The sequence below is a fragment of the Hemitrygon akajei genome, chromosome 17, assembly GCF_048418815.1.
Source record: "Hemitrygon akajei chromosome 17, sHemAka1.3, whole genome shotgun sequence".
In the NCBI taxonomy this organism is placed as follows: Eukaryota; Metazoa; Chordata; class Chondrichthyes; order Myliobatiformes; family Dasyatidae; genus Hemitrygon; species Hemitrygon akajei.
Genome location: NC_133140.1, coordinates 21,805,603 through 21,826,735, shown reverse-complemented (window position 1 = coordinate 21,826,735; position 21,133 = coordinate 21,805,603). Strand labels below are relative to the sequence as shown.

General features: G+C 39.7%; 1 protein-coding gene across 2 annotated transcripts in view; it reads left to right on the top strand.

The window, feature by feature from the left end:
* The window catches only part of LOC140740537 (adhesion G-protein coupled receptor G1-like), an 86,837-nt gene that overhangs the window by 10,897 nt on the left and 54,807 nt on the right, over positions 1 to 21,133 (top strand). The window lies entirely within an intron of this gene.

Sequence of the window (21,133 nt, the reverse complement as noted above, 5' to 3'; positions counted from 1 at the left end):
CTCAGTGGAAAAAGCCTGTTTGCATGTACCCTATCTATACCCTTCATAATTTTGTATACTTCTATCAAATTTCCTCCTAGTCTTCTACACTCTAACAAATCCAGTTCAATCTTTCAATCTTCCAAACCTATTCAATCTTTCTTTATAATTCAAGTCCTCCAGACCAGGCAACATCCTTGTAATTTCCCTCTGTACTCTTTTGACTTTATTTACATCTATCCTGTGGTTAGGTGACCAAAACTGCACACAATACTCCAATTTAGGCCTCACCAATGTCTTTTTCAATTTCAACATAACAAACTAACTGCTGAACTCAGTTCTTTGATTTATGAAGGCCAATGTGCCAAAAGCTTTCTTTCTGACCCTATTTACCACTTTCAATGAATTATAAACTTATATTCCCAGATCCCTTTGTTCTGCCACAGTTCTCTGTGCCCTACCGTTCACAGTGAAAGACCTAGCCTGGTTGGTCCTACCGAAGTGCAAAACCTTGCACTTGTCTGCATTATGTTCCATCTGCCATTTTTCACCCCATTTTTCCAGCTGATGCAGACCCCTCTTCAAGCTATGGTAGCCTTCCTCACTGTCCACTACACCCCCAATTCTGGTGTCATCAGCATACTTGCTGATCCAGTTAACCACATTATCATCCAGATCATTGATATAGATGACAATCAGCAAAGGACCCAGCACTGATCCCTGTGGTGCAGCACTAGTCACAGGCCTCCAGTCAGAGAGGCAATCCTGAATGATCACTCTCTGGTTTCTTCCACATAGCCAATGTCTAATCCAATTTACTACCTTATCCTGAATGCTGAACCTTCTTGACCAGCCTCCCATGTGGGATCTTGTCAGATGCCTTACTAAAGCCCATGTTGACAACATCCACTGCCTTGCCTTCATTAACTTTCCTGGTAACTTTCTCAAAAACTCCATACGATTGGTTAGATATGACCTATCATGCATGAAGCCATGCTGACTCTCCTTAATCAGTCCATGTCTATTCAAATACTTATAGATTTGGTTCCTTAGAATAGCTTCCAATAACTTTCCCACAACTGATGTCAGGCTCACCAGCCTATAATTTTTTTTTAATATTTTATTTATAATTTTCTACAAACTACAATGAAGAAAAGAAAATCAATAATATATATAGGATCATTGCTGTATAAACAAAAATAACAATAATACATGTCTTAACAAATGAGCAAGTCACCCATAGTAAAAAAGGGGAAAAAAAGAGAAAAAGAAAGAAAAGCACCCAATCCATCACCTATCCAATTCCAAGCCAACCATTATATGAGATACACTTTTATTACCCCAGAACCACATATTGTAATAAAAAAAAGGGGGGTCAGCCTGCTACCTGATCAGAAAAAAACACCCTATGGAACTTTATGTCCGAATTAGAAAGTGAGTAGTGAATCTTTTCGAGATCTAAACAAGACATAATATCCCTAAGCCATTGAGCATGGGTAGGGGGAACTACATCTCTCCATTTAAGGAGTACTGCTCGTCTGGCTAAAAGAGAGGCAAAAGACAATGTTCGCTGTTTAGCCGGAGTCAAATGTTTGTCAGGGTCTCGAAGAATACCAAAAAGAGTGATCAAAGGATCAGGTTCCAAATGACAATTTAATATAGAAGATAAAGTTAAAAAAACATCTTTCCAAAATTTTTCCAGAGTAGGACAGGCCCAATACAAATGGAAAAGGGAGGCCTCACCTCCTTTGCATTTGTCACACCAGGGACTAATATCAGGATAGAACTTCGCCAATTTGGTTTTGGACAAATGAGCCCTGTGGACGACTTTAAACTGCAGGAGACAATGACGAGCACATAAAGAGATTGAATTGAATTGAATTAAGAATTGAATCCCAAACCTTGTCGGACAAAGAAAAACCTAAGTCATGTTCCCAAGCAGTTTTAATTTTATCACAAGGGGCTCGTCTGAGAGTCATAAATTTAACACAAATAGTATAAATTACGCCTTTGCCCAAGGGGTTCATTTGAAGAAACAAGTCTACAACATTTTTATCAGGTTGTTCAGGAAAATGTGGTATTAAAGGGCTAATAAAATGTCTAATTTGAAGATATCTAAAAAAATGAGTATTTGGTAAATTAAACTTTATAGACAACTGTTCAAAAGATGCAAACCGATTGTCTATAAAAAGATCTTCAAAACGCCTGATACCTCTCCTACACCAGTCTTGTAATGTGGAATCCTGCATAGACTGTTGAAATAAATGATTGTATAGAATAGGACTAGGGAGGGAAAAACTATAAAGACCATGGTATTTTCTAAATTAAGCCCATATTCTCAGAGTATGCCTGATTACAGGATTAATAATAGATTTTGGCAATTAGCAAGGAAGAACAAATCCAAGTAAAGCTGGAATAGATCATTTCTTATAAGCGTTTAATTCCATTGCTACCCATGTTGGACAAACAGACTGATTATAAAAGTAGGACCAAAAGATAATATTACAAATATTGGCTGCCCAATAATATGAATGAAAATTAGGCAACACCAAGCCACCTTCTCTTTTAGGCTTTAGGAGATGAGCTTTATTGAGTCTGGGCTGTTTACCCTTCCATAGGTATGACGAGATAATAGAATCTAAAGAATCAAAAAAAACTTAAGGAATAAATATAGGTAAAGATTGAAATAAGTATAAAAATTTAAGGAGAATATACATTTTAATTACATTAATTCACCCAATTAAAGACATGGACAGAGGTGACCACTGTGCTAATCTTTGTTTCGTAAAATTTAAAAGATTATTGAAATTCTCATCGAACAGTCAATTATAGTTCCTTGTTACGATAATACCAAGATAAGTAAAACAATTGTTTACTACTTTAAAAAGGAGATTGTGAAATTCTAATTCTTGTGCTTCCTTATTTATCGGAAAAAGTTCACTCTTATGTAGATTAAGTTTGTATCCGGATAGCTGACTAAATTTATTGAGAAGTGAAAACAACAAAGGTAAGGAGGTGGTCGGGTTTGATATAAAAAGTAACAAATCATCGGCATATAGAGAGACTTTGTGCTCAAAACTGCCCCTCCAGATCCCAGTCAGTTCAGTACAACTGCGAAACGCAATTGCCAATGGCTCGATAGCCAGATCAAATAACAGAGGGCTTAAAGGGCATCCCTGCCGGGTGCCATGTTTAAGATCAAATGGTTGGGATTGCTGGGAATTAGTCAAAACTAATGCAATTGGATGGGAATATAGTAACTTAATCCACTTAATAAAATTATATCCAAAATCAAATTTTTCTAAAACTACAAATAAACAGTGCCACTCCACCCTATCAAACACCTTTTCGGCATCAAGAGAGATAACACAAGACTTCTAATGTTGAAAAAGGGAAGGCGATTTTTAATAAAGCCAGAATGATCCTCAGAGATAATTAAGGGTAAAATAGTCTCCAGCCTACAGGCCAAAACTTTAATTAAAATTTTAGCATCTACATTTAATAGAGAAATCGGCCTTATGAAGCACATTCTAATGGATCCTTGCCTTTTTTCACTAAAAGAATGATACAAGCCTCATCAAATGATGCAGGCAATTTATTTTGTTTAAAAGAATCAGAAAAAAATAAACTAAGTTGGGATAAGAGCAATGAGGAAAATGATTTATAAAATTCTGTACAGAACCCATCAGGACCAGGAGATTCACTAGGCTGCAAAGCAGAAATAGCAGAGGATATTTCCTCTAAGGATAATGGCTCAATCAATTTATGTTTAAGATCAGAAGAAAGTTTAGGAATATTTAAACTATCTAAAAATTGCATAACAGTAGTATTACCATTAAAGGATTCAGAGGTGTAAAGTTGAGAGTAAAAATTCCTGAATGTACCATTAATTTCAGACTGGTCCACACTAATATTCCTATTACTCATTGGAATTTTAGTGATGTGTTGTTTGCTTTAGAACATCTAAGTTGGTTAACTAAGGACTTACCAGATTTATCCCCGTGAATATAGAACTTACTCCAACTGCCCAAAAGTTGGCATTCAATCGGATAAGTAGAAATAAGATTAAATTTAGTTTGAAGTTCCATTCTTTTCTTATATATCTCCAGATCCTTGACCTAGGTGTATAATTGGTCTATAGCTTTAATCTGATTGATCAGTTCTAAACGTTCTTTGTGAGTCTTTCTTTTCAAATTTGCTGTGTAGGAAATTATTTGACCTCTTAGATATGCTTTCATTGCGTCCCAAGCCACCTGACTAGATGTTTCAGGTAGTGCATTGGTATTTAAAAAGAAAGTTATCTGATCCTCCATAAGTTTTACAAAGTCATTATCCGACAACAAGGTCGGATTAAAATGCTAGCGTTTATTTACTTGAGGGAGGCCAGGGAGAACTATGGACAATGTAAGTGGGGCATGGTCTGAAATCCATATACTCTTATAGTCACAAGAACGGACGGATGGGATCATTTGATTATCAATTAAAAAATAGTCGATTCTAGTGAATGTATGGTGAACTTGTGAGAAAAAGGAGTAATCTCTTTCATGTGGATGAAAGAAATGCCAAATATCAGATATTCCATAATTAGAAAGAAAAGATCGAATAAATAAAGCAGATTTACTTAATTGTCTAGGGATTGAAGAAGATCTGTCCAAAACTGGATCCAGCCAACAGTTAAAGTCACCACCCAATATAAGAGAGTATGAACGGTCAAAAAACCCTACATCATCTGAGCTAGGAGCATAAAGGTTGGCTAAGACCACCCGTGTATTATAAAGTTTCCCCGAAACAATAATAAAACAACTATTAGGCTCAGATATCTTATTATGAAGCTGAAAAGAAACATTTTTGTTTATAAGAATTGAAGCGCCCCTCGCCTTGGCTTGAAAAGTTGAATGAAAGTGTTGTCCTGCCCATCGTGCCATAAGACGAGAATGATCTGAGTGACGAATATATGTTTCTTGTAAAAAGACTACCTCTGCTCTAAGCTGTTTAAGATGTGCGAACACTCTCCCCCTTTTAACCGGTTGATTCAAACCCTTAACATTCCAGCTGACAAAGTTCAATGGACTAACCATTGAACATAAGAAAAAAAAGGATAGCAGGCATTAAACCATATCTGAAATTTATATGTAATTCTGGGGCAAAAGTATAGAAGAAAAAAACAGTATGAAATTACATCCTGTATAGTACAAATATGTCAAAATTCCATATATAATATTAGCATTGGAGTTCCCACCCACACCCTCTAAACCTACAAGAAAGCTGCAAATATAAAGCAGCAAGCTCTCCCTGAGAAAAACTAACCCCCTACTGGACTTCCAATTAGGTAACATCTTAATTATCTCCACTCCAACTGTTGATACAGTAATGGAAATAAACACCAAAAAGCTTTAAGAGTTACAAACAAAGATTTACCTTAACAAGAAAAAACAATACATTCAAAGTTTGTAAATCTTAAAGTATAATAATGGTCTAAAAAAAGACTTTACCCCAACCTTCCCGCTACAGTTGATAAACCGAATAAAAGATAATCTATAAACTCAGTTATACAGGAAAAAAACTTTAACGTCAAAGTAAATAATCCAACCGAATCATAAAAATAAGAAAACAAAACACAAATAGCATCTTGAAACACAGGAAAAAAAACCACCAAAGAAAAATCCATTTGTGAGGAATTTGATCCAAGCACGAAACTGAGTTTAAAGGTACAATATAAACTGCTGCTTAAGGTTAAAATAATCTAACCGGACAGAAAAAAATATCATCACCTTTAAAGAACTAAAATTATGTAAGATAGAAGCTAAAATTGAGAAAATGGAAAAAAAACACTTCAACAGGACAATGCAACATAATTAAGCTACTAATTAAATAGATGCGACAACAGCTACATTTTAAGTTTAAAAAAGAAAATATCAAGATTTGTAGAAATTGGAGACTGAAGTCTGAAAAGAAAAACAAAAAACCATTCAAAGACGTCGTCACTTCATGAATCGATATCAATTTTTAAATGCGACACCGATTCCATTTTGAAATAAAGTCTCCAAAGACCTTTAAGAAATGTCTAATTACATAGTTTCACAATCAGCTCTATTTAATGAAAATGAAAATGTCCATACTGAAAAATAGAAATCCATCGTATTGAAATACATTGAGTTAAATGGATAATGAAAAAGATAGAAATAAAGATTAGAATATTAGAAAAAAAAACCGTTATCTAAACAGAAACAAAAAAGGCTGAAAAGAAAAAAAAATCATTTCATATCGTATCTGAGGAACTCGAAGTAGCAGATGGGCTATCAATGAAGGTCTGCGCCTCTGCAACCGAATCAAAACGTTTAAAATCGCTGTTCCTAAGCTTGATTCAGAGTCGGGCTGGATAGGCGAGAGACGGATGAAGTCCACGATCGTAGAGAACTTTCATTCCTCCTCTGTATTCAGCACGTTGACTCATAACTTGAGGTGCATAGTTCTTTACTAAACGGATAGCATGACCTTTATATTGAAGCGTTTTACATCAGCGAGCTTCTTTAATTAGTAAATCCTTGATTTGGTAACGATGGAGGCAAATTATCACTGGACCTGGTCTCTGGCCTTCCGCTGAGTGAGATGTAAAGATACGGTGCGCTCAATCAATCCCTGGAGGACTGGAAAGTATTTCGCTTCCAAAGATCTCACATAGAATGTTTGAGAAAATTTCGACAGGAGATCCCCCTTCAACAGTCTCAGGCAAGCCGAGAATTCGAAGATTTTGGCGTCTACTCCTGCTTTCAAGGTCCATAACTTTAAGAGTTAACTTACTATTATGCTCCTTTAGGGTAGAGCAAACTCTTTCCAGGTCTTTACAATGATGGTCTAGTTTCTCCGAGACTTCTTCAACATGTGATAAACGCTGAGCGTGATTCTCCAGTGTAGAGTTGATTTTATCCAGTTTCAGTTCCAACGAACTAAATTGAGAAAACATATCTTGTCGGGTTTGTTCTAACAGCGACACAATTTCACTCAAGGTTGCTCCTGATGGAGTGTCTTTTTTTGCCGATTTAGTAGGCTTAGATACACTCATTGTGCAGCCAGAACTTCAATAGTGGGAGGAAGAGTATGAAATAAATGCAGGTATGTGAAATGGAGCTGAGCAATAGTTTAGCTACCGCCATCTTAACCGGAAGTCCACCAGCCTATAATTTTCTGGTTTATTTATACAGCTTTTTTTTAAACAGTGGATAATATTGGCTATTCTTCAGTCCTCTGTTGCTAAGGATAGGTCCCTGACAATTTCTGTACTTGCCTCCCTTAGGGTCTGAGGGAACATTTTGTCAGGCCCTGGGGATTTATTCACCCTCAGAACAGCAAACTTCTCCTCCTCGATAGGGTCCATGAAGTTGATGCCACTTTGCCTCATTTCTATAGACTCTGTGTCCATCTCCTGAGTAAATATGGATGTAAATAATTCATTTAAAATCTCCCCCATCTGTTTTGGCTCCACACTAGGATAACCATTCTGGTTTCCCAGAGGACCAGTCCTTTGCTATCCTTTTACTCTTAACATATCTGTAGAATCCCTTAAGATTCCCCTTCACGGGGGGACTTCCGGTAAGATGGCGATTGTTTAGCTGCTCCGAACTTTTGTTCCGTTACTGTCGCTATCTTTGCACTAAATGTCTCCATTTTTTAAACCTTAGTTAGGAATTATTTCAGTATCTCTTACTTGCCTGTGAATATATCTAACTTACAATGTCTAGCAAGAGTTTTAAATCCGGGAGAAAAGAAGCTATGACCCCGTCGGACGAGACTCTGGTTGTGCTGGGAAAGCTCTGAGACGAAATCTTAAAGGAATTTAAAACCGCTTTCAAACAGTTAGAAGACAAACTGGATCGGATCAACGATAAAGTGGACAAACATGCTGAACACTTATCTTGCATCGATTCGACTTCTGAAGATTTAGAAAGACGTGTTCAATACTTGGAGACTCTCTGTTCCAGCTTAGAGGAAAAATCTAATAAACTTCTTTCCAAAATGGTGGATCTCGAAAATCGTAGCAAACGCTGCAACATCAGAATTCTGGGATTACCAGAGGCGACTGAAAAGGCACCAACCGTGAAGTTTTTCGCCGAGTTTCTCTGTGAGTTATTCGGGGAAGATTTGCTTCCGAAGCCGCCCGAGCTCGAACGGGCACACAGGGTTTACGTTCCCCGGAGAATTCTGGGCTCCTGTCCGCGACCAGTAGTCTTGTGTTTCCATCAATACCAGGTAAAACACAGTCTGATTGTGGAGGCACGTCGCAAAGGTTCTTTTTCTTTCCAGGATACAACCATTCGCTTTGTGGAAGATTTTGCACCCCAGACCTTAAAGATGCACGCTGAGTTTAAAGGCGTAATAAAAGTGCTTTTTGATCGTGGTTTCAAACCTTCCCTTTATAACCCTGCTGATCTACGAATCAAGCTTAATACCGGGGAAGTGGTTCAAATCAGCAAAGGAAGCTGAAGCGTTTGTGGCAAGTCTTCCGGCTATCCAGTCATCTTCGGAATCTGATCAGACCTCCTAAAATGGTGGATAAGTACTCCTCGTAGTAAAATTACTTTCTCTGACTCGGAATTCACTTGAATCACTCAGACATTATTCATTGAAACTTTAAGGGCTGTTGACAATCTCTCCCGGGATTTGGTGTGTGTGTAACCTATTTTTATTCTTGTATAACTTTACCTACAGAGTTCTACAACTAATTCTAACTTGTTTTGGAGGTTCGAAGTCTTTAGTGAAGTCCTCCCTGTTTGTTGGTTCACAGTTCAACTGCTGATTTACTTTTCCTTTGCTTTAAATATTTATTTATTTATCTTTTTCTTTTCTTCACCCCTTTTTTCTAATCTCTGAATTTTTCTCTCCCTTCTCTGTAAATGGTTGATAAATACTCGTCTTGAATTTATAATTTTCCCCTTCCTCTTCTTTTTTCTTTTTCTTTCTTACCTTTTTTTTCCCTTTCTCTTACTTTATTCTTCTATAATTTTTCGCGGGTAGGTTAGTTTTGGTTTTCTTCCGATTTTGTCTGTATTAAGTTGTATATTTCTGCAGAAGGTGTTCTAATCTGTAGTTATGTTTTCTAGTGCATAAACTAGTTATTATTTGCTATAGTATTTATACGGAACTGTTGTTAATGGCACAGATCTGGAAGTTGTATTTGGGTTAATTTTTTTGGTAGAGCTAGCTACTTGTTTTGGTAGCCGTCTAGTTTTGGGTTGTGTGGGTGGAGTGAGTTTTCCAGTTCCAACATCTCTTTATTGCTTAGGACATGTTTATATTTTGACCTTACGAATCTATGTTTACATCTCTGCTCCCAGACTGCTATTGTACTGCTTGATTTTTTATATGCCTGCTGCCTTTTATGCATTAGTAATTGATAATGGCTAGTGCACTTAAATTCGTGAGCTGGAATGTAAAGGGACTGAACCACCCTGTTAAAAGGAGGAAGGTATTCTCACATATTAAACAACTCAAAGCTGACATTGCTTTCCTCCAAGAAACTCATATTTGTTGTTTTGATAACTCCCGGCTTCTGTCAAAGTGGGCGGGTCAGCATTTTCATTCATCCTTTGCCGCTAAAGCTAGGGGAGTTTCCATTCTTATTAACTCAAATATTCCTTTTGAACTCCATAATAAAATATCTGATACAAATGGCCATTTTATTATTGTTTCTGGTAAACTATATAACACTAAAGTTGCACTAGCAAACCTGTATGCCCCCAACTTTGATGATGTTAACTTTTTTGAATGTTTTTTTTCCTCACTACCAGACTTATACTCTCTTATATTGGGTGGTGACTTCAACTGTTGGTTGGATCCTAAACTGGACCGATCGTCCTCTGTTACCAGATCACCTACTAAATCTGCCTTAGCTATTCAATCGTTTCTCTCTAATTTTGGTATCTCTGATATATGGTGTTTCCTCCATCCTACGGAGAGAGATTATTCTTTTTTCTCACATGTTCACCATACCTTCACTAGAATTGACTATTTCTTACTCGATAACCAACTTATCCCATTTGCCCACTCTTGTGACTATCAGAGTATACTGATCTCCGACCATGCCCCAATTACCCTCTCTCTGAACTTTCCTGGTCTCCCTCAGAGGAACAAACACTGGCGGTTCGATTCAACTTTACTATCGGATGATGATTTCGTAAAATTTATTAAGGACCAGATAACCTTTTATTTTAACACTAATACATCACCTGAAGTGCCATCCCAGATTGTCTGGGATGCCATGAAAGCATATCTGAGAGGTCAAATAATCTCTTACACAGCAAATCTCAATAGAAGATCCCGTGCAGATCGAGCAGACCTCATTAACCAGATTAAAGATTTGGATCAAATATATGCCCAAACTAAGAACCCTGAATTATACAAGAAGCCCGTTGAACTCCAAACTAAATTTAACCTTCTGTCCACTCAACCTGTCGAACGCCAACTTCTCGAAAGCAAGAACCACTTTTACATTCATGGAGATAAGTCTGGTAAATTCCTAGCCAATCAGCTGAGGCGTTCCAAAGCCAAACAACATATTACAAAGATCCGGAAGGAGAACGGAGACCTTACATCGGATCATTTAGAAATTAATGACGCATTTAAAAATTTTTATTCTCAGCTTTATTCCTCTGAATCCCTGAATGACAATATCTCTGTGGATCAATTTTTACAGAATCTGAATATCCCCTCACTTTCATCTGATTTCAAAGCCAAACTCAATGCGCCTATATCACCAGAAGAATTATCTTTTGCAATTTCTGCACTGTCCTCAGGGAAATCTCCTGGACCTGATGGGTTCCCTGTCGAATTTTATAAATCATTCTCCTCACTTCTTTCTCCTCAGTTACTTTCAGTATTATCTGACTCATTTAATTACGGCAAATTGCCACCCTCTTTCAGTGAGGCATCTATTATTCTTCTTTTAAAAAAGGGCAAAGACCCAACAGAGTGTTCCTCGTACAGGCCGATCTCTCTGCTCAATGTTGATGTAAAGATCTTAGCTAAAGTGTTGGCTCATAGATTAGAAACCGTTATTCCCTCCATTATCTCTGATGACCAAACAGGCTTTATTAAAAACCGTCACCCTTTTTTTAACATTCGGTGTCTATTTAATATTTTATACTCAGTTCCAACTGGGACTCCTGAATGTGTTATCTCCCTTGATGCGGAGAAAGCATTTGACCGTATAGAGTGGAACTACCTTTTTGCAGTCTTAGAAAAATTTGACCTCGGCCAAAGTTTCATCTCTTGGATCCAATTGCTGTACCTGTGTCCTACTACTTCTGTTCTAACTAATTTTCAGAAATCCCAAGTATTTAATCTCAATCGTGGCACCCGTCAGGGATGCCCCTTAAGTCCCTTTCTCTTTGATTTGGCTATAGAACCTCTGGCGGTAGCATTTCGAAATTGTCCTGAATTGACCGGGATTTGGAGAGGGGGTGTTGAGCATAAAGTTTTTCTCTATGCTGATGACTTATTACTCTTTCTCTCAAATCCGTCTACATCCTTACCTCTAATGTTTTCACTTCTTGACCAGTTTAGCCAGATCTCTGGCTATAAACTCAACTTACATAAGAGTGAACTTTTCCCAATTAATAAAGAAGCACAAGAACTAATATTTCGTGATCTCCCTTTTAAAGTAGTCCATAATCAATTTACTTATCTTGGAATTACAGTCACAAGGAAGTTTAAAGATCTCTTTCGTGAAAACTTTGTCAATCTTTCATATGCTATAAAACAGAGTCTGGTACAATGGTCACCTCTATCTATGTCCTTGGTAGGTCGTATTAATGTTGTTAAAATGTATGTTCTCCCCAAATTTTTATACTTATTTCAATCTATCCCAATTTTTATTCCTAAATCTTTTTTTGATTCCTTAGACTCTATTATTTTGTCATATCAGTGGCAGAATAAGCACTCTAGAATTAATAAAATCCACCTCCAAAAATCTAAAAAAGAGGGTGGCATGGCTTTACCTAACTTTCGCTTATATTACTGGGCAGCTAATATACGTTGTGCTGCCTTCTGGTCTTTCTTCCACGGTCAACCTGAGTGCCCTAACTGGGTGGCAATGGAGTTGAGCTCCACTGAAGAATTATCTATATCTGCACTTCTGGGCTCTGCACTCCCTAGCAGTCTGCCCAGATCAATAGCTAATCCTCTGGTTAGACACACTTTGCGTATATGGGCTCAGTTCAGGAAACGCTATGGTTTCCAGGGGTTTTCCGTTTCTAGCCCTGTCGCACATAATCACCTTTTTTTACCTACTACGTATGATTCAGCATTCCATATTTGGTACAGGAAGGGCATTAGACATTTTGAAGATCTCTTCATTGATAATCGCTTCGCTTCTTTTCAGCAGCTCTCCATTAAGTTCAACCTGCCTAATGCTCACTTTTTCAGTTATCTCCAAATCCGACACTTTACTGCTCCTTTAATTCCTAACTTTCCTGAAATGCCTGCGAAAAATGCTATGGACCTATTTCTTTCCAATTAATCCACTAGGTAAAGGTTTAATTTCAATTATCCGAGATAAACTAGCAGCCTTACGATGGGCCCCTGTGGATAAAATTAAAATGGCCTGGGGGCAGGATTTAAATATCTCCTTATCCGAGGAGAGCTGGGACTCAGTTCTCAAATCGGTTAACTCAACCTCCCTTTGTGCTCACCATTGCCTCTTACAGTTTAAGATTGTTCATAGAGCCCATATGTCTAAATCTAAACTATCTCGATTCTACCCTGGCATTAGTCCGCTCTGTGATAAATGCAAGAGGGGCGTGGCCTCTCTCATCCACATGTACTGGTTCTGTCCTAGCTTGGAGAAATTCTGGAAAGATGTCTTCACTACATTATCGGGTATTCTGAATCAGCACCTAGAACCTAACCTCTTAATTCCTCTGTTCGGTTTTTGGGGCGAGACAGATTTATGTCTGGGTCCGACCAAATGCCGAATACTATCCTTTGCCTCTCTCCTGGCGAGACGCTTGATCCTCCTTAGATGGAGAGATGTTGCCCCGCCCACTCATGCGCAATGGCTTAACGACATTATGGCCTGCTTGGACCTCGAAAAAATTCATTATTCAGTTCTTAATTCGAATCTAAAGTTCCATAAGGTCTGGGGACCTTTTATCGAGTGCTTTCATAACCTTCCTCTTGACTAGGGTTTTTTTTTTCTTTTTCTTCTTTTCGGTCTCGTGCTTTCAGCTCCCTTTTTTTTCTGGTAGTAGGCATTATTATCCTCTGTTACTAAGTGTATTCACAGTCTGGGAGTTTGACTGTCCGGACTTATACTCTTTATACTGTGTGGTGGTTGGTCTGGAGTTGTTGTTGTTTTTTTCTTGTGTTGTGGGGCTTGGGGAGGACACTAAGCTCACTTGTCTTTAATTTAGGTGCTTTTTTGTTAAATTCTCTTCCTTTGTAGCATATTGTTATTGTATGCTTAATCTTGCACTGTATTAATGCTCCCCATTGGGATTTGGGGTTTTTAATTTTGTAAAATGTTTTGAAAAACTAATAAAAAAATTTTAAAAAAATTCTCCTTCACCTCGTCTGCTAGAGCAACTTCATGCCTTCTTTCAGCTTTCATTTGTTCCTACTTGTTTTGTACCTTTTTTCTCTTAACCAGGGATTCAAACTTTGCCTTTTATTCTGATGAGAACATACAAACTCTGTACTCTCAAAATTTCACTTCTGAAGGTTTCCACATACCACGCAAAATTTTGCCAGGAAACAGCCTGTCCCAATCCACTCTTGCCAGATCATTTCTGATGCCATCAAAATTGGTCTTTCTCCAATTTAGAATCTCAAACCGTGGACCAACCCTATCTCTTCATATATTTACTTTGAACCTAATGGCACTGTGGTCACTGGATGCAAAGTGTTCCCCTACACAAACTTCTGTCACCTTCCCCATCTCAGATCCAGTATCACACGTTCTCTCATTAGGACTTCTATGTACTGATGAAGAAAACTTTCCTGACCACATTTGTCAAACTCTATCTCATCCTGTTCTTTTACAGTACAGGATTCCCAGTCAATATGGGAAAGTTAAAATCACCTATCATAACAACCTTATGTTTCTTGCAACAGCCTTTGATCTCTTTTCAAATTTGTTCCTCTAAATCCCTTGGACTGTTGGGTAGTCTGTAATATAGCCCCATTAACATGGTCATACCTTTCTTATTTCTCAGTTCTTTCCTTAATACCTCACTAGTTGAATTCTCCAGTCTGTCCTGACAGAGCACTGCTGTGACATTTTCCCTTCTCCTTTAATCCCTCCCGCTCTGTCACATCTAAAACAACAGAACCCCGGAATATTGAGCTGCCAGTCCTGCCCCTCCTGCAACCAAGTCTCACTATAACTATATAACCATATAACAATTACAGCACGGAAACAGGCCATCTTGGCCCTTCTAGTCCGTGCCGAATGCTTACTCTCACCTAATCCCACTGACCCGGACTCATCCCATTACCCTCCATTCCTTTCCTGTCCATATACCTATACAATTTTGCTTTAAATGACAATACTGAACCTGCCTCTACCACTTCTACTGGAAGCTCATTCCACACAGCTACAGCTACCACTCTCTGAGTAAAGAAATTCCCCCTCATGTTACCCTTAAACTTTTGCCCCCTAAGTCTTAACTCTTGTTTGAATCTCCCCTACTCTCAATGGAAAAAGCCTATCCATGTCAACTCTATCTATCCCCCTCATAATTTTAAATACCTCAATCAAATCCCCCCTCAACCTTTTATGCTCCAAAGAATAAAGACCTAACTTGTTCAATCTTTCCCTGTAACTTAGGTGCTGAAACCCAGGTAACATTCTAGTAAATCTTCTCTGTACTCTCTCTATTTTGTTGACATCTTTCCTATAATTCGGTGACCAGAACTGTACACAATACTCCAAATTTGGCCTTACCAATGCCTTGTACAATTTTAACATTACATACCAACTCCTATACTCAATGCTCTGATTTATAAAGGCCAACATACCAAAAGCTTTCTTCACCACCCTATCCACATGAGATTCCACCTTCAGGGAACTATGCACCATTATTCCTAGATCACTCTGTTCTACTACATTCTTCAATGCCTTACCATTTACCATGTATGTCCTATTTGGATTATTCCTTCCAAAATGTAGCACCTCACACCTATCAGCATTAAACTCCATCTGCCATCACTCAGCCCACTCTTCTAACTGGCCTAAATCTCTCTGCAAACTTTGAAAACCTACTTCATTATCCACAATGCCACCTACCTTAGTATCATCTGCATACTTACTAATCCAATTTACCACCCCATCATCCAGATCATTAATGTATATGACAAACAACATTGGACCCAGTACAGATCCCTGAGGCACACCACTAGTCACTGGCCTCCAACCTGACAAACAGTTATCCACCACTACTCTCTGTTATCTCCCATCCAGCCACTGTTGAATCCATTTTACTACTTCAATATTAATACCTAATGATTGAACCTTCCTAACTAACCTTCCGTGTGGAACCTTGTCAAAGGCCTTACATATTGACAACATCCACTGCTTTACACTCATCAACTTTCCTCATAACCCCTTCAAAAAATTCAATAAGATTTGTCAGACATGACCTTCCATGCACAAATCCATGTTGGCTGTTCCTAATCAGACCCAGTCTTTCCAGATAATTATATATACCATCTCTAAGAATACTTTCCAGTAATTTATCCACCACTGATGTCAAACTGAGGCCTATAATTGCTAGGTTTACTCTTAGAACCCTTTTTAAACAATGGAACCACATGAGCAATATGCCAATCCTCCAGCACCATCCCCATTTCTAATGACATTTGAAATATTTCTGTCAGAGCCCCTGCTATTTCTACACTAACCTCCCTCAAGGTCCTAGGGAATATCCTGTCATGATCCAGAGATTTATCCACTTTTATATTCCTTAAAAGCACCAGTACTTCCTCCTCTTTGTCATAGTTTCCATAACTTCCCTACCTGTTTCCTTTACCTTACTCAATTCAGTATCCTTCTCCTTAGTGAATACTGAAGAAAAGAAATTGTTCAAAATCTCCCCCACCTCTTTCGGCTCCACACATAGCTGTCCACTATGATTCTCTAAGGGACCAGTTTTATCCCTCACTATCCTTTTGCTATTAGTATAACTGTTGAAACCCTTTGGAGTTATTTTCATCTTACTTGCCAAAGCAACCTTGTATCTTCTTTTAGCTTTTCGAATTTCTTTCTTAAAATTCTTCTTACATTCTTTATATTCTTCGAGCACCTCATTTACTCCATGCTGTCAATATTTATTGTAGATATCTCTCTTTTTCCTAACCAAGTTTCCAATATCCCTTGAAAACCATGGCTCTTTCAAACTTTTAACCTTTCCTTTTAATCTAACCGGAACATAAAGATTCTGTACCCTCAAAATTTCACCTTTAAATGTCTGCCATTTCTCTATTACATCCTTCCCATAAGACAAATTGTCCCAATCCACTCCTTCTAAACCCTTTCGCATTACCTCAAAGTTAGCCTTTCTCCAATCAAAAATCTCAACCCTGGGTCCAGTCCTATCCTTCTCCATAATTATATTGAAACTAATGGCATTGTGATCACTGGATCTGAAGTACTCCCCAACACATACCTCCGTCACCTGACCTATTTAATTCCCTAACAGAAGATCCAACACTGTCCCTTCTTTAGTTGGTACCTTTATGTATTGCTGCAAAAAACTATCCTGCACACATTTTACAAACTCCAAACCATCCATCCCTTTTACAGTATGGGCTTCCCAGTCTATATGTGGAAAATTAAAATCTCCCACAATCACAACCCTGTGCTTACTACAAATATCTGCTATCTCCTTGCAATTTTGCTCCTCCAATTCTTGCTCCCCATTAGGTGGTCTATAATACACCCCTATAAGTGTTACTACACCTTTCCACCCAAATAGTCTCCCTAGACGAGCCCTCTAATCTATCCTGCCAGAGCACTGCTGTAATATTTTCTCTGACGAGCAGCGCAACACCTCCCCCTCTTGTCCCTCCAATTCTATCACACCTGAAGCAATGAAATCCAGGTATATTTAATTGCCTATCACACCCCTCCTGCAACCATGTTTCACTAATAGCTACAACATCATATTTGCAGGTATCAATCCATGCTCTAAGCTCATCCACCTTTCTTACAATGCTCCTAGCATTAAAATAAATGCATTTAAGAAATTCTCCACCTCTTCCTCTCTGTTTATCTCTAACAGTACAAAGAACTTTACTGTCTTTTTCTTCCTTTTCCTATACATCTGTTCCTATACTCTGGTTCCCCTCCCCCCTCATATCTAGTTTAAATCCATTGGAGCCCCTCTAGCAAACCTACCTGCAAGAATATGTGTCCCCCTCCAGTTCAGATATAAACCATCCCGCCGGAACAGGTCCCACCTTCCTTCCTTGGAAAACTGCCCAATTATCTATAAATCTGAAGCCCTCCCTCTTGCACCATGTCTTCAGCCACATGTTGATCTGCACTATCTTACTATTTCTAAACTCACCTGCACGTGGCACTAGGAGCAATCCTGAGATTGCTATCCTGGAGGTCCTGTCCTTTAACTTTGCACCTAGCTCCCTAAACTCACCTTTCAGAACTCCTCACTCTTCCTACCCATGTCATTGGTCCCTACATGGACCACGACATCCAGCTGCTCACCCTCCCTCTTGAGAATACTGAGAACTCGATCCGAGATATCGCGGACCCTGGCACCAGGGAGGCAACAGACCATCTGGGATTCTCGATCTCTTCCACAGAACCTCCTATCTGTCCCCTTTACCATCGAATCCCCTATCACTGCTTCTCTCCTCTTTTCCCTCATTCTCTTCTGAGCTGAGGGTCCAGTCTCGGTGCCAGAGACGCAACCACTGCAACTTGTCCCTAGTAGGTCCTCCCCACCAACAGTATCCATAACGGTATACCTATTGTTGATGGGAACAGCCACAGGGGTGCTCTGCTCTTCCTGTCTATTCCCCTTCCCTCTCCTGACAGTCACCCAACTACCTGTCTCCTGACTCCTAGGGGTGACTATCTCCCTGAAACTCCTGTCTATTTCTGCCTCTGCCTCCTGAATGATCTGAAGTTCATCCAGCTCCAGCTCCAGTTCCCTAACATGGTTTGTCAGGAGCTGCAGCTGGATGCACCTTTTGCAGGTGTAGTCATCAGGGACAGCTGTGCTCGCCCTGACTTCCCACATACTGCAAACGGAGCACTCAACTGCCCTAACTGCTGCCTCCATTACCTACTCCTAAGCTAATTAGATTAATTAAAGGAGCTTACCCAGCCTTACCTCACCTGGAGTGAAGCTCGTACCCAGCCTCTGCTCGCTATTTAAATTCTCCCGCTACCTCACGGGCCGACTTTCACGCGCTTGCGCAGTTGTGCCCCATTCAAACCTCGCCTCTGCCTGTTCTCACTGAAGCCTGATTGAGCCAAAGCTGACCCACTCTGCCTCAGTCCACTCCAATAATGGCCGCAACGACGATGGCCACTGTATGTGGTGGTCTATCTTTTTAAACCTTTGGCGCGCTATGTCACGTACCTGCACAGTCTAGCCTCTTTGCCGTGATCAGTTAAAAAAAAACAGCTTCTCTCCGAGTTTATTTTACCTCTTCCCTCTCCACCTCTTGCTGCGATTTAAAATCTAATGGCTACAACGGCATAATTCCAGGTGTTGATCCATGCCCTAAGCTCATCAGCCTTTCCTAGCATAGAAATAAATGCAGCTCAGGACGCTGGTTGCACCAGGCTCAACCTTTTGATTCCTGACTTTGTCTGAGGTCTTACCAACGGCTGTCTATACAACCTTTCCACTACTTGTTCTGGCATTCTGGTTCCCATCCCCGTTCAATTCCAGTTTAAACTCCACCATACAGCATTAGCAAACCTTCCCTCTAGGATATTAGTCCCCCTCCAATTTAGGATTTCAACCCAAGGACCAGACCTATTCTTCTCCATAATTATCTTTTAATTATAATTATCTTGAAATTAATGGCATTACGATCACCAGAACCAAACTGTTCCCCTACACAAACTTCTGTCACATGCCCTGTCTCATCCTCTAATAGAAGACCTAGTATTACACTTTCTTTATTTGGGACCTCTATGTACTGATTAAGGAAACTTTCCTGAACACATTTGACAAACTATTCCATCCAGCCCTTTACAGTATGGCAGTCCTAGTGAATGTGTGGAAAGTAAAAATTCGCTACTCTCAGAACCTTATATTTCTTGCAATAGTCTACGATCTCTCTAGAAATTTGCTCTTCTAAGTCCTGCTGACTATTGAGTGGTCTATAGTATAATCCCATTAACATTATCATTCTTTTATCCTCAATTCCACCCATGTAGCCTCAGTATGTGGGTTCTTCAGTCTATCCTGTCTGAGCATTCCGTATTTTCCCTGACTTTCCTCTCCCTTTAATCCCTCCTATTCTATCATGTATGGAACAATGAAACACCGGAATATCGAGCTGCCAATCCTGCCCCTCCTGCAACAAAGTCTAACTAATGGCTACGTTATCATAATTCCATGTTCCATGTTCTCAACTCAGCTGCCTTTGCTGCAGTACTTCTTGCATTGAAATAGATCCAACTCAGAACATGCTCAGCTTTTCAATTCCAGTCTTTGTGTGTAGGCTTAACAACATCTTTTCTCACAACCACTCCAGTATCTGCTCTAGTACTCTGGTTCACATTTCCCTGAAACTCTAGTTTAAACCCACTGGTGCAGCATTAACAAACTTTCCCACAAAGCTATTAGTCCCCCTGCAGTTCAGGTGCATACTGCCCCTCTGCACAAGTCCCACCTTCATTGATCAAAAAATCTGAAGCCCTGCCTCCTACACCAACTTATTAGCTATCTGTATGATCTTCCTATTTCTGGCTTCGCTAGCATGTGGTACAAGTAGCAATCCTGAGATCATATCCCTGGAGGTCCTGTCCTTTAACTCTGCTCCTAACTCCCTAATCTCACTTTGTAGGACCTCATCAACTTTCTGAACCATGTCATTGGTACTGACATAGACCAGGACCCCTCTGGCTTCTCGCCCTCCCACTTAAGAATGCTATAGACTCGATAGACTCAATCCTAGATGTCCCTGACCCTGGCACCTGGGGAAGGGGGGCATGCAACCTACCACTCAGGAATCTCGTTCTCATTCACAGAACCTCCTTTCTATTGCCCTAACCATTGAATCCCATAACAATACAGTTTGCAAGTTCTCCTGCCCCCCCACTTCCCTTCTGAGCCACACAATCAGACTCAGAGCTAGACACCTAACTGCTGCCACTTTCCTCTGCTAGGTCATTCACACACCCCCCCAACCCCTCAAAAGTGTACAAAGTAGTATAGCTGTTATTGAGGGGAACAGCCATAGGGATATCCTACACTGGCTGCCTATCCCCTTTCTCCCTTTCCTGATGCCTTCTGATGGTCCCCCAGTTACCTATGTACTGCACCTTATGTGCAACTAGCTCCCTGTCAACCAATCCCTTTGTCTCCAAGAGTTCATTCAGCTCCAGCTCCAATTCCCTAACATGGTCTGTAAGAAGCTGCGGCTGGATGCACTTCTTGCAGGTGTAGTTGTCAGGGGCACTGGAGGTCTCCCTACCTTCCCATGTCCCACAACAGGAACATTCTACTGTCTGGCATTCCCACTGCTCTAACTGTGAATTAAGAAATAGAGAAAAGAAGAAAGTTACCCAAAATCTACCTATAGCCTCTACCTGTCCTCACTGAAGGCTCTATGGTTCAAAGTCTTAGCTCCTCACTCCAGCATTAGCCCATTGCCACCGTGGCCGCTCCGCTTAAACCTAACCTCTTTTTATTTTCCCTTGTAAGTGCCTAATTACCCCACAATCTATGGTGTGCAGAATGTCCCAACTGCCCCTACTAGCTTTTTTTTTAAATGTGGGTCCCGTCAGACACAGTCCAGTGGCTCCCTGAGATCTGTGGCACACAGAATGTTCAGACTGCACCCACTCACTTTTCCTTTTCAAAGTGTAGAGGAAATGGTGGGATACTTATAAGCATCGTGGCAAAATTCTGTACAGTCTGGTCACCAGGCTACAGGAAGAATGTACTAGCATTGGAGT